This window comes from Tamandua tetradactyla, chromosome 7 (genome assembly GCF_023851605.1).
Source record: "Tamandua tetradactyla isolate mTamTet1 chromosome 7, mTamTet1.pri, whole genome shotgun sequence".
Lineage (NCBI taxonomy): Eukaryota > Metazoa > Chordata > Mammalia > Pilosa > Myrmecophagidae > Tamandua > Tamandua tetradactyla.
This window is the reverse complement of record NC_135333.1, coordinates 131,348,829-131,359,809: the sequence shown is the minus strand read 5'-3', so window position 1 is coordinate 131,359,809 and position 10,981 is coordinate 131,348,829. Positions and strand designations below refer to the sequence as shown.

General features: G+C 38.4%; 1 pseudogene; it reads right to left on the bottom strand.

Moving 5' to 3' along the window:
- Positions 1–360: 360 nt before the first annotated feature.
- On the bottom strand, positions 361–5,190 carry LOC143690679 (ubiquitin-associated domain-containing protein 2-like; annotated as a pseudogene).
- Positions 5,191–10,981: the final 5,791 nt, after the last annotated feature.

Here is a 10,981-nt window from a genome sequence, read left to right as displayed (position 1 = left end):
ATATTAAGACAGCAGTAATTTCCCATCTGGATTGCAATATCTGGATTGCCATTTAACTGCTTGCAGAAATCTGTAATTTCAATATGTATGGAATAAGTGATAATTTGCCAAATTAAGGAAAATATCCAATAAAAATAAAGATAGACAATACATGCTAATTTAATGACAAATTCATTCTGATACCGTTAACTGCAGTGATCTTGGAGTTTTGGATGGGGAGCAGTAGGGACTTCCCTGTACCCGCGAGAATATTGTATCTATAGAAAGTGCCTGGTCCACCTGGGCTGATTCGCAAGTGGGGACTGTACCCCTGTCATTCCACAGCACTGGGCCTGCCCCTGTGTTGGTGCCTCAGGACTGTTAGCGCTGCAGTAAGAAGTTGGTAACCACTATAAGGTTATTATTTGAATCTCTCAGGGTGTCCAAACATCACCTCTGGAAGATCCCATCTCCATGAATCAGGATACTCCATGATCTTCAGAAACCTCTAGAGGAGGAGGTACTTGTTCATACTTCCAGCCATCCTGATAGTTTATGTTTCATCCCTACTGTTAAGGAGGGAAAGGACTATTCCAATTGATCATTCCTCCCTGCTGCACTCTTCGTTGCCTCTCTTATGCAAACCGAGAGCATCAGTTGACGGTTAAGCTCCATTCTTTGCTGCCTCCAGACATCTACTGTTGCTCCCATCCTGATTCTCACTTCATTGGTGGGTTCTGATGATGAGAAATGGTGCAAGTGTCCAAGAAAATAACTTTGCCATCCAGTAGGGGATGCAGAGCACCTGATGAACCTTTTTTAAAAAACATTTTTATTGAGATATCTTCATGCACCACCATACAGTCCACCGAAAATATACAATTAGTTGCTCACAATATCATCATATAGTTGTATATTCATCATCACAATCATTTTTAGAACATTTGCATCACCCCAGAAAAAGAAATATAAAGAAAGAAAACCCCATATATCCCAGACCCCTTTACCCCTCCCTCTCATTGACCACTAGTATTGCAATCTACCCATTTTTTTTTTTTACCCCTTATCCAACCCGTATTATTCATTTTTTTGTCTTTATTCTTTTACTCATCTGTTCATACCCTGGACAAAGGAAGCATCAGTCACAAGGTTTTCACAATCACACGGTCACATTGTAAAAGCAATATTACTATACAGTATTCTTCAAGAATCAAGGCTACCGGAACACAGTTCAACAGCATCAGGTACTTTCCTTCAGCCATTCCAATACACCAAAAACTGAGAAGGGCTATTTACATAATGCATAAGAATAACCTTCAGGGGTGGGCCCTGGTGGCTCAGCAGGTAAGGATGCTTGCCTGCCATGCCAGAGGACCTGGGTTCGATTCCCAGTGCCTGCCCATGTAAAAAAAAAAAAAAAAAAAAAAAAAGAATAACCTTCAGGATAACCTCTTGACTCTGTTTGGAATCTCTCAGCCACTCAAACTTTATTTTGTCTCTTTCTCTCATCCCCCTTTTGGTCAAGAAAGCTTTTCCAATCCCTTGATTCCAGCTCCAGGCTCATACCTGGGAGTCATGTCCCACATTGCTTGGGAGATTTATAACCCTGGGAGTGATGTCCCATGTAGCAGGAAGGGCAGTGATTCACCTGTCAAGTTGGCTTAGAGAGAGAGAGGCCACATATGTGCAACAAAAGAAGTTCTCTGGAGGTGACTCTTAGGCATAATTATAAGCAGGCTTAGCTTCTTCTTTTCAGGAATAAGCTTCACAGGGGCAAGCTACAAGATTGAGGGCTGGGCCTATTAAACTGGTTGTCTCCAATGCTTGCAAAAATATCAGGAATTCCCCAGATGAGGAAGTTTAATACTTATTCCTTTCTCCCCAGTCGACTGCCACAAGGGGACTTCCCAAATACTTTGCTATTTTCTGCTCTGGGATGTATCAGGGCATCACACCAACCTGTATAAACCAATAAGATCTCACTCCTTATTCAAGATTCCATGTAATTATGGTGTTTGAAAAAACTGACCATACAAGTTAAATTAGATAGCATGCTACCAAAAATATAAATTTTGCACCAAATAAACATATCTTCCTTTGGTCTCAGACAGAAGTTGATGTTTTAAAATATAGCCCATATACCTGATGAACTTTTAATACATTGCTGTTATAGCAGACACCAGAAATGAATCCATTTATGACTACAATGCAAATGTAGGAGCCAGAAGTGAAAAGATAGAGTTCCAATACATAAATCAATGTCTTATCTGTGATGGAAAACTGACCCAGGACTTGTGTCATGTCACTTCGAACTCTTGGAATGGAGGAGTAAAATGGTACAAACAGAGGAAACACAGGTGCCAGGAATCCAGAAGGCAAACTGCTGGCTGCAGTGATAGTAATTGAAAATTGCATAGTTTCAATGAGGATAAAGTCAAACAAGTCTGACAAAAACCAGTGTTCTAGTTTGCTAGCTGCTGAAATGCAACACACCAGAAACGGATTGGCTTTTAATAAAAGGGGATTTATTTTGTTAGTTCTTCAGAGGAAAGGCAGCTAACTTTCCACTGAGGTTCTTCCTTATGTGGGAAGGCACAGGATGGTCTCTGCTGGTCTTCTCTCCAGGCCCCCGAGTTCCAGCAACTTTCCCTGGGGTGATTTCTTTCTGCATCTCTAAAGGCCTGGGCTGAGCTGCGAGTGCTGAGTTGAGGAATGCCGAGCTGCTTGGGCTGTGCTACGTTGCACTCTCTCATTTAAGCACCAACCAATTAAGTCAAACGTCATTCATTGTAGCAGGCACCTCCTAGCCCACTGCAGATGTAATTAGCAGCAGATGAGGTTTACGTACCATTGGCTCAAGTCACAGCAACAGAACTAGGTGTCTTCACCTGGCCAAGTTGACAACTGAATCTAACTACTACATGTCCACCCTTTGTCAACTTGGCAACTACACGCATCACCTCAAACAGGTGCAAAAAATTCTTTTCTGGCTGTGGACCTGTGAATCTCAAAACAAGTCATCTGATGCCAATATGCAAAGGAGGACAGTCACAGGATCCATAGGGAGAAAGTGGAAGAAAAACCCGCAGGGAAAACACCATTGGATTTCAAAGCCTGAAAGTCATACATCCTTCGGCTTTAAAAAGTGGCAGTCACACCCTTTCCGAGGGCCTATGCAGTGGCCTGCCTCTTTCCAAATCAACCTCAGGGAACATTGAGGAGACCATCTCTCAGCTCCACTCTCTCCAGGCATCAGGGCCACCCCTGGGCTCTCTGCCATTTCTGGGGCACACGCTCAACCCCTCCATGTGTTGGCAGCCAGGCTCTCCCTGTTCCCCAAGGAGCGTGCAACACCTTTTCCAAGGCCTGAGGCTGCACAACTCTTCCACTGCAATGAGAGGGGAGATTCATCCTCGCCCTTCAGGGTAAACTCACCCTCTCCATGTATATGGGTGGGTCCACTCTCCTGGCCGAGGTTTCTTGGCTTCAGACCTGAGCTTCCATGGTTCTCACTCTGCAAACTCCAATCTCTCCCTTTTGTGTTCTCCTTTGTCAAGATTGACAGTGGTTCCATTTACACCAACAGTCACTTCAAGCACTCCAGGACTTCTCCATCATTCTCTTCACAATTCCTCCAAAATCTTCCCCTTAGCCATGTTCCAACATATCTAGTATTTGCAAACCACAGCAGCAGAACTACCCTGAGCTCTGCTGGTCTACAGGTTTTAGTTCCAAAATGGAGTGTGCTTCCTCCAGGAGAAGCAACAATGATTCCACTGAACTGGAAGTTAAGACTGCCACCTGGTCACTTTGGGCTACTTATGCCACTGGATCAACAAGAGAAGAAGGAGAATATATTTTTGTCTGGGGTAATTGACCCTGACTATCAGGAAGAAGTAGGACTGCAACTACATAATGGAGGTAAAGAAGAGTTTTCTTGGAATATAGGAGCTCCCCAAGGGTGTCTTTTGGTACTACCATGCCCTATGATTAAAATCAATGGAAAACTGCAACAATGCAATCCAGGCAGGACAACTAATGGCTCTGAAACTTAAGGAATGAAGGTTTGGGTCACCCCACCAGGCAAAGAACCATGGCCAGCTGAAGTGCTTGCTGAGGGTAAAGGGAACATGGAATGGGTAGTGGAAGAGGGTAGTGATAAATATGAACTTCGACCATGTGATCAGTTACAGAAACGAGGACTGTAATGCTGTTTTGTTCATGTTATACTACTTAAGTTGTAAGATATCAAGTTTAAGAACGAATGTTTCCCAAGGATTTGCCCCCTATTCTGGAGAGATTTAATGTGTTTCCAGTATATGCAGGACAAGTGAGTATTGTCAGGTAAAAGGAAAAAAATGTGTTTTATTGTTTTCATTTGGAAATTAAGTATGGTTTAAGGTGATATATATATAGCTGCCAAGTTGACAAGGGGTGGACTGTCATGGTCAGGGACATGTGTCAACTTGGCCAAGTTGTGGTACCTGTTTATCTGGTTGGGCAAGTGCTGGCCTGTCTGTTGCAATGAGGACATTTCATAGAATTAGATCATGATCATATCAGCTGCATCCACAGCTGATTCCATTTGTAATCAGTCAAAGGGAAGTGTCTTCTACAATGAGTGATGCTTAATCTAATCATGGGAAGCCTTTTAAGGAGGATTCAGAGGGGACAGTTTCCATTCCTGCTTTGGCTGGTGAGCCTCTCCTGTGGAGTTCATCCAGACCCTCCATTGGACTCGTCGGCTTCACAGTCTGCCCTGTGGATTTTGGACTCTGCATTCCTGCGGTCACGTGAGACACTTTTATAAATTTTATATTTGCAAGTGTTTTTTATTCTGATTTGATTCTGTTTCTCTAGAAAACCCTAACTAATACACCCAGGAACCCAAGAAAAACAATCCAAATTTTCTGCTGACATATCTTCTTTCAAAGAAGATAATAATATCCTACAATTATAAATTAAAAGAAGATTATACTATCCTACAATTATAAATAAACAGACAATACAGAAAGTATCTTTCAAATCAAGGAAAATTGTTCTTCCTTACATCAGCCTCCAAATCTAGAAGTCATTCTTGACTTATTCAAAGAACTTCTGATAGTGTGGCTGGAGGAAGGTCTGTAAAAGGGACAGGGTACTGGTGACCAGTAAAAGAATCTTGGACAGAGGTGCCTTGCAAACCCCACTTGAACCAGTGCTGGTGAACATAGTCCCACTGGGACTATATGTGGGGGGCCACATATAATCTTAACTGATATAAGATTCTGTCACAAATTCCATTTTGAGCAAGTTAAGTAGGAGATGACTGCAAGATATCCAGATGTAAATATCAGGTGTATAGTTAAGACATGCATTGTAAGTTCTTCAAGTGCTTGAGATATAATGGATGCTTAATAAAATATTTATTTAGTGAGCTCAAGGGTGAGGTCTGGAGGTGACATATTCTTAAATTATTGGCATATGACATGTGATTAAAGAATGACTCCAATCAATGGAGAATACATAGAGTAGAAAGAAGAACACAACCAAAGATAAAAGCATTTAGACACAACCATCTAAGAGGAATTAAGTTTTCTTATTCATCAACATTTCATATCTCTCCATTTATTTAGGTCTTTTTTTTTTTTTATTAATTAACAAAAAAAAGAAATTAACCCAACATTTAGAAATCATTCCATTCTACATATGCAATCAGTAATTCTTAACATCATCACATAGATGCATGATCATCATTTCTTAGTACATTTGCATCGGTTTAGAAGAACTAGCAAAACAACAGAAAAAGATATAGAATGTTAATATAGAGAAAAAAAATAAAAGTAATAATAATAGTAAAAAAAAAAAAAGACAAACACACAAACAGACAGACAAAAAAAAAAAAAAACCTATAGCTCAGATGCAGCTTCATTCAGTGTTTTAACAATGATTACTTTACAATTAGGTATTATTGTGCTGTCCATTTTTGAGTTTTTGTATCTAGTCCTGTTGCACAGTCTGTATCCCTTCAGCTCCAATTACCCATTATCTTACCCTGTTTCTAACTCCTGCTGGACTCTGTTACCAATGACATATTCCAAGTTTATTCTCGAATGTTGGTTCACATCAGTGGGACCATACAGTATTTGTCCTTTAGTTTTTGGCTAGACTCACTCAGCATAATGTTCTCTAGGTTCATCCATGTTATTACATGCTTCATAAGTTTATTCTGTCTTAAAACTGCATAATATTCCATCGTATGTATATACCACAGTTTGTTTAGCCACTCATCTGTTGATGGACATTTTGGCTGTTTCCATCCATCTCTAGGTCTTTTTAATGTCTTCAGTCAAATTTTATAATTTTCTCTGTAAGGTCTTGTACATTTGTTAACTTTATTCCTAGGAACAATGTATTTTAAAAATGCAATTGTGAGTTTGATTTTTTTTTAAATTTTATTTTCCAATTAGATACTGTTAGTGTGTCAAACCTGTATGTTGATCTATGCCCTTTCTGGACTCTCTTAACGCTAAAAGCTTTTCAATTAATTCTTTAAACTGATGATAAGATAACTGCAAACATTTTCATATTACTGTAAAAAGTTTCATCTCTTCTTTTTCATTTTAATTTATTTTTTCTTATTTCATAGGCCAGCATCTCTAGTCCAATGCTACATTTTAGTGGGAATTGCTGCCATAGAAGATATACTTCTAATATCTGACCATTGAGCATGATTTCACCTGAGGTTTCTCTTGAAGATATGCTTTATCAAGTTAGAAAATCACCCAATAAACAACACTTCCATTCTATGTCCCAGACCAACTTCTTATTCCCTTCACGTCTAGTCATACAGCAACTTTGGTATAGCTCACATTTTCTAAATATGTACCCTTTTGTGTGTATCCTGGGTTACAGTTTCTCTCTTCAATGTGGTCCTGTACACTTCCAGGATTTTTGTAATTCTTCACATTTTCTGGTCTGCTGAGAGTTCTTGTTTTAGAGCATGGCTATGGATTGATTACTGTATCACTTTGATATAATTTCTGTGAATGTGATACAGGAGAGGAATATTTATGGTTTGCATGAACATTAGTGAACATTTATAAGAATTTAGTGAAATTCTGAAGATTCATTTAAACTTAAAAAATGTAACAAAAATTTTAAACTTTGCCAAATACTTTTCTATGTGAACTTTATGCAGCATATCATATGTGTTAAAAATAATTGCATACATTTTTAGCAGTTAATGAAGAATTTGATGTTTTTATAAATTTTCTTAATCAAAACTGAAGTTTAATTAAGCATGTAAATTTCTTAATTATGTAATTCCATTTCAAAGATGATTATCTTTTAAATTGTTGAATGTAGAATATATGATGTCAATTCTTTAGCTGAGATTTTGTTTGTGGTCTAAAATTCTATCAATTGTAAGTATTCCATCAGTGGTAAAAAAGAATGTGTATTAAATCAAGCTTATTGATTACTAATAATTTTCTCTACATTAGCCTTTTTTGTTCTATTTGATATTTAAAAAAAATGAATTAGGCTCTGTTGCAATGGTAGTGTATTTTTAAATTTCTCCTTATAATTCCATCCATTTGCTACAATTTTGTTGAAGTTATGTTACTGGGCACACAAATATTCATGATATATATTAATCTTGAGTTTAAAAATATTAACAGTGTTAAACTTCTCCCTATAGCTTTCACTATTTGTTTTCTTTGAATTCTGTCCATTTGACATTAAAATGCATCACAAACCAACTTTCTTTATATTAGCGCTTTAATCATAGTAGCATTTAAATTTTTTTCTATTTGTTTTTTAACATACCTGTATCAATTTGGTTTACTTTTTTATAATGAGTACTTACATTGATTTTTAAAAATCAGTCTGTCAGTCTTATTACTGGGAAGTTTATCTATATTTATTTTGATTCTGCTATATTTTGCCCACTTAAGTCATCTTATTTTGTGTTTTTCATCACATTTTTCTTTCTTTTTTTTTTTTTTTAACTCTCTTTACTTTATTCGGAATAATGCCACTTTCCTTGTTTTCTTTTTCCTCTATTGCATTATATATATTCTCCACACCTATTGTTTTGTAGTTTCTCTTAGGAAAATGCATATAAAATATTTTTGTGCAATATTTAGAATCAAATCTTTCCCAAAACAAGACTAAAATTTAGCATGTTTTACTTTCTTTTGTATTCCACTTTGATTCCATTCCTTTCTTCAAACTCATATTTTGATACAGCCTGGACTTTTAGATTTTTTAAACAGGTCAATTTAAAATTGTTTTTAGCTATTTAATAATTTTAAACAGATGTCTTTCATACCATTATTTGTTGCATTTTATTATTCTTTTTGGATTCCTGTTTCCTTTTGGTATCAAGCATAACTTACTAAATTTTCTAGAGATAATTTGTTGGTATAAATTTGTTGGTATAAACATAACTGTTTCAAAATGTCTGCATTTTACTTTGAATGATAGTTTGGTTAGGTATAAAACTGTATCTCAGAGCTATGACAGTGTTTAGTTTGCTAAAGCAGCCAGAATGAATGTATCAGAAATGCAACATCTTTTAAAAAGGGAATTTATTAAATTGCAAGTTTACAGTTCTAATGCCATAGAAATGTACAAACTAAAGCATCCAGATAAAGATACTTTAACTCCAAAGAAAGGGCTGATGATGTTCGGGGTTTCTCTCTCAGCTGGTAACATCTGCTAGCTTTCTCTCCATTTCACAAGGCTTCCTCAGGGGTGTTTTCCTTCTGAATCTCCAAATGTCTCTGGCTATGTGGGCTCTATTGGCCCTAAAACTTTTTTGAAAATGATTCCTTCTTAAAGGACTCTGGTAAGCAACCCCACTTTGAATGGGTGGAGACACATCTCCATGGAAATCAACTAATCAAAAGTTACCACCCACAATTGGGTGGGTCATATCTCCATGGAAACAATGAAGAAGATACCACCCAGCAATACTGAATGAGGATTAAAGAAAATGGCTTTTCTGGGATACACAACAGTTTCAAACCAGCACATTCCACCCTTTGGGCCCCCAAAAGACATTTTATTTCCAAATGCAAAATATGTTCATTCCATCACAATATCACAAAGCCTTAAAACATATCAATAAAACTGCAAATACAATACAAAATTAGAAACAGTACAAACTCTCAACAAAGTCAGCTACAGGCATGGTCTGTCCTAAGGCAAAGTTCTTCTCTGGCTGTGAACTGTAAAACTCAGAACAGCTTATCTGCTGCCAATATACAAAGGAGGAGTAGTCATAGGGTACATATTACCATTTCCATAGGGATGAACTGGAGAAAACACAGGGGTCACTGGACCCAAACAGTTCTAAATACCTGCAGGGCAAACTCCATAGGATTTATAAGTCTGAGAGTCATTCATCCTTGGGGCTTTAGAAAATGGCAGTCCCACCCTTTTCAAGGGCCTATTTAGTGGCCCTGCTTTCTCCAAATGCTGCTGTGAAGTTTGCAACACTGGAGGACATTGGGGAGCCCACCTTTTTCTTGGCCCCACCCTCTCCAATCATTGGGCAGAACCTGGGCCCTCTGTCATTTCTGGGGCACCAGCTCAGCCCCCTCAGAACAATGCAGTTGCAGCCAGGCTTCCCACAATCTCCAAGGAATGTACTCCACCCTCTCCAAGGCCTGAGGCACTGAAACTCCTTCCCTCAATTTTGGGAGCAAACTCACTCTCTCCAAGTGCTTGGGTGGATCCACTCTCCTGGCCTGATGTTTCTTGGCTTCAGACATTAACTTCCATGGTTCTACCTTTGAAGTGGTTTTTCCTTCAGTGTGTCCCTTTTCTATCCTTTTTAGTCTGGACTGGCAGCAGTTCCATTTATACAAATCCCACAGCACTCTTTTTGGTTTTCTATGCAATATGCTGGGATCATGCCCAGCAGACAAAAAGACTTTATACAAATCCTTTCTGGATAACTCCATCTCAAATCCTCACTTGTCCTGTAATGGGTGACTAATTCTATGTTTGGTTAAATCTTCATCTGGGGTGCGATTCTCTGGGTTCTCCCTTTCTGGAAGCCCAGAATTTTCCAGAACAATACTTTCTGGTTTCTTTGTACCCAGGAGTTCAGTTCTCAGCTATCTCTTTCCTGTCAGTTTTCACTATAAGCTGCAAGGAGAAACAAAGCCACACTTTCCACATTTAGTTTGGAAATCTCTTCTGCTAAATATCTAAGTTCATGACTTTTAAAATCTGCCTTCTATCCAAAACCAGTAGTCAATTTTACCAGATTATTTGCCACTTCAAAACAAGGGTAACCTTCCTTCCACTTTGCAATAATGCATGCATTATTTCTGTCTAAGCTTTATTAGAGGTCTCTTTGGAGTCCACATTTATACCAACAGTCTCTTCAAGGAATCCTTGGCCTTCTCTATCAAGCCCCTCACAACTCTTCCAAAATCTTTCCTTTATCCATCTAAAATGCCATTCCAACATGTTTGGCATTTACAAACCACAGCAGCAACCCACTTCTCTGGTACCAAAATCTGTTTTAGTTTGTTAAAGCTGCTGGAATGCAATATACCAGAAATGGAATGGCTTTTAAAAAGGGAATTTATTAATTTGCAGTTCTAAGGCCAAAGGAATGTCCAAACTAAGGCATCCAGAGAAAGATACCTTAACTCCAAAGAAAAGGCCAGTGACGTTCAGGATATCTCTCTCAGGTGGGAAGGAACATGGCTAGCTTTCTCTCCATTTCATAAGGCCTCCCCTGGGGCATTTTCCTTCTCCATCTCCAAAGATCTCAGGCTGTTTGGGCTCTATTGGCTCTAAAGCTTTTTCCAAAATGGTTCCTTGTTAAAGGACTCCAGTAAGCAACCCCACCTTGAATGGGTGGAGACACATCTCCATGGAAACAATAAAAAAGATCCCACCCAGGATTATTGAATGAGGATTAAAGAACATGACTTTTCTGGGGAACATGACAGTTTTATACTAACACAGACAGATTGCAAAAATGGCCCTTATTCTT